Source organism: Leucopleurus acutus (genome assembly GCF_964270905.1).
Source record: "Leucopleurus acutus genome assembly, chromosome: 5".
In the NCBI taxonomy this organism is placed as follows: domain Eukaryota; kingdom Metazoa; phylum Chordata; class Mammalia; order Artiodactyla; family Delphinidae; genus Leucopleurus; species Leucopleurus acutus.
In genome coordinates, this window is record NC_139147.1 from 125602187 (window position 1) to 125608455 (window position 6269).

Below are 6269 nucleotides of genomic sequence, written 5' to 3' on the forward strand. Positions count from 1 at the left end.
ACAGGAGAGTGAAGGTCCAGGCTACCTGCCAACATTAGATCACCTGCCCCACAGCAAGCTTGTCCTCGCTCTTTTGAGTTGGCCCTTCTGTCCAGAAAAAGGCGTTGGGAACCAGGGAGGCCAATGGGGTGGAAACGTGTGGCCTTGGGGAGAAAGTAAGAGGTTAAACCTGCGTATGGACTCCAACACTTGTTCTAGCTCCCCCCTGACTCTCTCCTGGTCCTTGCCCACTATCGGGGTGTGGGCCTCTGTCTCCCATCTTCAAGTTTGAGTAGAGGTGATGAAATGGAGAAATGAATACCAAAGTGTCTCCAAAGGGGAAAAACTAAGACAACTCAGTAGAGGTCCAGTTTCTGGGCTCATAAGCATTTTATTTTATTGGTTCAGAATAAACAGAGAGCTCTATTCAGCCAGGACTTATCAGCTTCCTCCCTCCAAGCTGTCTGAGATGGTCTAGTCTCCAGGTAACAGGCTGCACCTGCCCTTGTGGACTTCCTGCTTGGATGTTATTATTATTTTTAAATTGTGGTAAAGAAAAAACACATAACAAAATTTATCATATTAACTATTTTTAAGTGTATAGTTAAGTACATTCATATTGTGCCATTTCTGGATGTTATTTTCAAGTTTTTGATCCTTCATAAGTTCTTAGGTTTGTGTTTTTCCTCTGGATAGGAAATGAAGATATTCTCATTGAAGAAAATTTGGAAAGTACGGAGAAGTACAAATAAAGAAAAAGAATCATTATATCACTACAAAAACAACCACTTTAAAATATTTTGGAATATATTTCTTTCCAGGGCATTTTTCAATGCACTAGTTAAAAGAATTAATATTTTAAAAAATCTTAAGAATTTAATGGCTGTGTATTAATTTACATGTATAAACTATTATTTATGTAAGTCTTCCTCTAGCTGGATTTTAGGATGATACAGTTTCACTATTCCAAACAATTGATATATATCTTTGGGCATAAATATTTATGATTATTTCCATAGAGGATGTGAAAAAAAGAATTGCTGGATTAAAGAACAAATATTTTTAGCATTTTGCATATTAGGTTTTACATTATCTTTACATTTCCTCCCAAAATCTAAGTTAAAAGATAAGACAAAATGTGATATTTTCTATAGAAGGGACTTGTACGTTCCTCATCTCCAGGCAGGTCCCAACTCTCCCTGGAAGGTTCTCCAAGGAAGAAATCTCTGATTTCTTTTAGCAGTCCTATAGTAGGGGTGGCTAAGGGTTTTCACCTTATTTGATCATTAGGTAGTAGCTGCCTTTAGTACCGAGTATTGTGGTGCTATGCATACTGAAAACCATCACTGTTAGACCCTTTTTTCTGTATCTAAATTAAATACTTTTACTCCAGAATAGGGTTTGAATACTTTTGAAGAACTTGAGCGACATTATTTCTCCACGATATAGTGTCTTGCACTAAATACTAAACCAAAAGGAAACTCTGTTTATCCCTACTCCTAATTCCTCTTTTACTCATTTCATATTCATTTGGGCTATTCTGAAGAAAATCATCCCTTTCCTTCCTCAGGGTGGACTGGGAAGGATGATAAATCAGCCTGGCTTCAGCTGGACAAATGGAATAGTTCCAAAGCAGCTCCGAGGTGTATGCAAACGCCTGAGAACTGAAAAATCAAAGAAACTGTGGGTGCCGCTGAGGACCCAGAGATACAGCTGACTGAGTCTGTGTGAGTATCGGTGAGTGTACGTTTGCTCGTGTGTGGTTCCTGACACGTATCTGGGAGCTTTGGGCCACTCAGACTGGTCACAGGATGGAGGTTGATGAGGAGACATCAGGGTTGTTGGGGGATTAGAGATAAAGTATGTAAAGCACTAAATGCAGTACTGATAATCCCAAGGACTTGATAAGGAACAAAATAGTGAAAACGTGTTGGTGAATCATTGTGATTGATCCCTGAAGGTCACATAACTGTTTGGCCGTGGAGTTGGGACCAGAAGTTCAGGTTTCCCCAGAGACTGGATTCCAAGCCCAGTGCTCTCTCCAATGAAATGCTCCAACTCTGAGATACCAGGCACTTTGGCGCAAATTGTAGTCATTGCAGTGGTTGACCCTGTATAATATCTGTGGTGGCAGGATGGGGCTGAATATTACCCAAGAAAAAAGGTAAAAGAATTGGGCATCCCATGGAAACATGGATTTAACCCTCTTTCTTTTGAACCTCAACATGAATGACAGCGAAACACTAGCCCACTCCTCGGGATTCCCCAGGGATGTTTATGGCTAACAGTGATGAGTCATATTTTGAGCTTGTACATTATGACTTGCACATACTGTTTTCGCACAGAGTCTTCAAAATGTCCTTAACCTTAGTTTTCTACTATCCAGTTTGGTAATCCCACTTGTTTAAAATTGAATGTGAAGGTTGTTTTCTTTTCTTTTCTTTTTTTTTTTTTTTTTGCCATTTTTAGGTTGTAATTATCAGTTTCCTGGGAGAACCAAAGAAGTCTCCCAGATCTTCCCTCTCTGTACTGTAAATACTGTGCTATTTGGTAAATGGTCAGAGAGGTTCAGAGGTTGTGCCTCTGAAGGTTTTTTTGGAGTTCAGTTTCAACCAAAGGGGTAAAAAAAAAAATAAAATCAAGACAAAGCAATGAGTGCCTGATTGCTAAGGACTCTGGGTCCTTAGGATATAGTCTTTGTGGTATATGACAAATCTCCACTTCTTTTTTTATAAGATTTATTTATTTAATTTATTTTTGGCCACGTCAGGTCTTAGTTGTGGCACGCGGGCTCTTCATTGTGGTGCACGCGGGCACAGGATTTTCTCCTCTCTAGTTGTGGCCCACAGGCTCCAGGGCACGTGGGCTCTTTAGTTTGCAGCAGGCGGGCTGTCGTCCAGGCGCGCAAGCTCAGTAGTTGTGGCATGTGGGCTTAGTTGCCCCGTGGCATGTGGGATCTTACTTCCCTGACCAGGGATCGAACCCGCGTCCCCTGCATTGTAAGGTGGATTCTTTACCACTGTACCGCCAGGGAAGTCCCCATCTCCACGTTTTGACTGTGGGACCCAGGCTTGGCCAAGCTAAATACCATTGCTCTGGCTATAGGAAGAGATGACGGATGGATACCTGGATAGGAATAGATTCATGACCCAAATAGGCCAATGAGTTTTATCAGAATTTTTTTCTCCTACAGATATCAGGAAAGAGATACCCCCTTTTTGGCAAGTTTCCCGAGCCGAAAGATGGCCTATGCCTGGAAATATGATCAGCCATCACTGCTAGCCTGTGGGAACAACCTGCCTGAGAAACACACCAACTGAGAGGAAAGCAGAACTGAGACGTGAGCAGAAAAAGGTAGAGTCTCGAGCATATTCCTAGATCCTTCTGTGCCTGAAACCAATCCTGGCCTCATATGCTAGCTACACAAGCCAAGGCCCTGGTTGTCTTAAGTTGTTTAAGTCAGATGTTTTCACTTAGATAGATCCTTTACTCACATTATTCCATTAGCCTTATTATACCTATTCTGTAGATAAGGAAACTGAGATTCTGAAAGGTTAAGTGTTTTGTTCAAGCTAACACAGCTGGGAAATGGTGCGGCCTGGATTTGAGATTGGGATGTTCTGCTTCTATAGAGCATGCTGTTTCCATAGCCTGATGCAGCCTCAGTGAGTATGGCTAATGGAGCTGGTCAAGCCAGACCTTGATGTCACCAAGGGGACAGGCACTGACTCTCTTGTTTTACTAGCTCATGGGCTTACCAATGACATTAGACACTCCAGGCTGGCACACTCAGGGTCAGACAGGCCAAACTTGGTTTTTGGATCCCATGCTGCATGCCCGGCAGCTCTGGGAATCCCTTTTTATTCAGGCTTCCCAAGTTGCAGAAACTGCTAACTGGACTGGATCAGACCTGGCTGGCCTCCAGGCAGCCAGGCTGCTGCTGAGAAGACAGAGATTCTGCAAACAGAAACACCCCAGGGAGATGCACTCGGCTTTGAGGTGCTGAGACTCCCACCTCCACATTCTGAAGCTAAGGAAAAAAGAGCAGAAGCTGTTCGAATGTGAGAAAACAGTATCTTTAATATTTAAGTAACAAAACATGGAGGTCAATACTCAGTGCATGTACAATAAGACAGAGCAGCAACAAAAAAAATTTACAAAGCGCACTCTAACTACATGGAGGCTTTCAAACAATTAAGTGTTGGATAGAGAATGTGCTAATTAAAAGCCCAGCTGAGCCACACCTCAGGGCCTCAGACCCGACTAGGGACTTGGTGGTGGTGCGGGGGAGAGTTCACTGTGTTCATGGCCTTCCACTCAAACCCTGAGAACCCTGAACAATCTCCATGTCCTACATTGCTCAGCTTTCTCTCTCCCAACCTCCACTTTGTGTGTGTGTGTGTGTGTGTGTGTGCGCGCGCGCATGCACTTGCTGACTTTGTTTTAATTTTAATTTTTTTTTTTTACTGTAGGTCCTTGTTGGTTATGTAATTTAAACATAGCAGTGTGTGCGTGTGTGTGTGTGTGTGTATGCATGCACTTGCTGACATTTTTTTAATTTTAATTTTTTTTTTTTTACAGTAGGTCCTTGTTGGTTATGTAATTTAAACATAGCAGTGTGTGCATGTCAATCCCAAACTTCCAATCTGTCCCTCCCTCTTACCCTTCCCCACTGGTGACCATAAGTTCATTCTCTAAGTCTGTGAGTCTGTTTCTGTTTTGTAAATAAGTTCATTTGTATCATTTTTTTTTAGATTCTGCATATAAGCGATATCATATGATATTTGTCTTTCTCTCTCTGACTTATTTCACTTAGTATGATAATCTCCAGGTCCATCCTGATTTTATCTGTTCATCCTTTACCCCATCTTAGACGATGATTTTCATGAGCGCTCTTATATGGTTTGGCCTAAAACCATTGCTGTCTCATTGAGAAGTGTCTCTGGGTTTACTGTTTGGATTCTTGGTGAACACAAGTCCTCTCTGTTTAATGGGCCATGATCTGGTCTCCCCCCCCCCCAACGTAGTCTTTACAGCCTGAAGACCCCTATGAATATTCACCCATCTCCTTGGAGGCCACTTTCATATGCACTATTGGCCTGAGGACTTTTTTCCTCCAAAGAATAACCCAATGGTCAGATTCCCCCAGCACCAGCGCTGTTCCCTGAGTAGGTAGTTTTGAGAGATTGGCCTTACCTCAGTTTCCTGGGGGGGGGCCTATTCTGGCTCTCGTGCTGGGATGGGATTCTGGTGGCCTGCAAGAAGGAGGTTAGGCTTTTGGCAGTAGTGATGCACACAAGGAAGGCGTGTGGCTGCAGAGAGTTCTCGAACAGCCAACGGTCCAACCACTCAAGATGAATTTAGTGAAGGGACCAGCTTTCAGTGTCACAAAGCTAACCACAGTGCCAAGTAAGTGCTACCCTCAACTCTTCGTGGCCTGCAGCCATGGAAGTGTGGACACCTGTCACCTGGAAATATTACATTCAGGCTCATCACTTTTTAAAAAAAGAACCAGTTTCAACTCACTTCCTAGGACCTGCTGTGTTCCATTATTTGGTTTTTACATGGATTACACTGATTCTATCATCTATAATCAGAGCCCAGGAGACCTCAAAGGGAAAGAAACAGGATCAGTGAGCATTTCATGAAATTTGGACTTAAATGTGATTTTACAAAGTACAGTGCAACATCAGAGCAATTTTTTTTTCATTTTCTTCTATTCATGTGCAGCGGTGAGGCTGATTCACAGAGACAGTGTATCATTTCACTAATACATTATTTATTCTAAGTATATTTAGCATGCCAAATATATTTAGATTACCAAAAAAAAAAAAAGAAAAAAGAAAAAAATTCTTTTCTCATTCCTCTGAGGACAGTTTCTGGCCTGTGGCAGAAAGAGGACCTGCAGTGGGGAGTCCAGCTAGAATTAGCAGATGTTAGCAGAAGTGGAAAAGGTTGGTTTCGTCAAACTGAAATCACTTTGGTCCAAGTAACGTTCAAGATCATAGTGTAAGAAAACTCAGATAATGAGCTGCAGATACGATAAATAGTTTTCCCTACTAACTTTCCTTCAATCAGTGTTATTAGTAGCCAAGTTAGGGCGGGGGTGGGGGGAAGGGGCAAAAATCGAATAGCAGAAAACGATGTCTTTTGATTGACTCTTTTCTTCCTTTCATAATTGTTCTGGGGGATGAGCTGGGAAATAGATCATCAATGGGCCATTGGCTAGAAGGAGGAGGGGGAGTCTGCCTAAATTATCTAAGTGATTGATAGGAATTCAAACCACATTC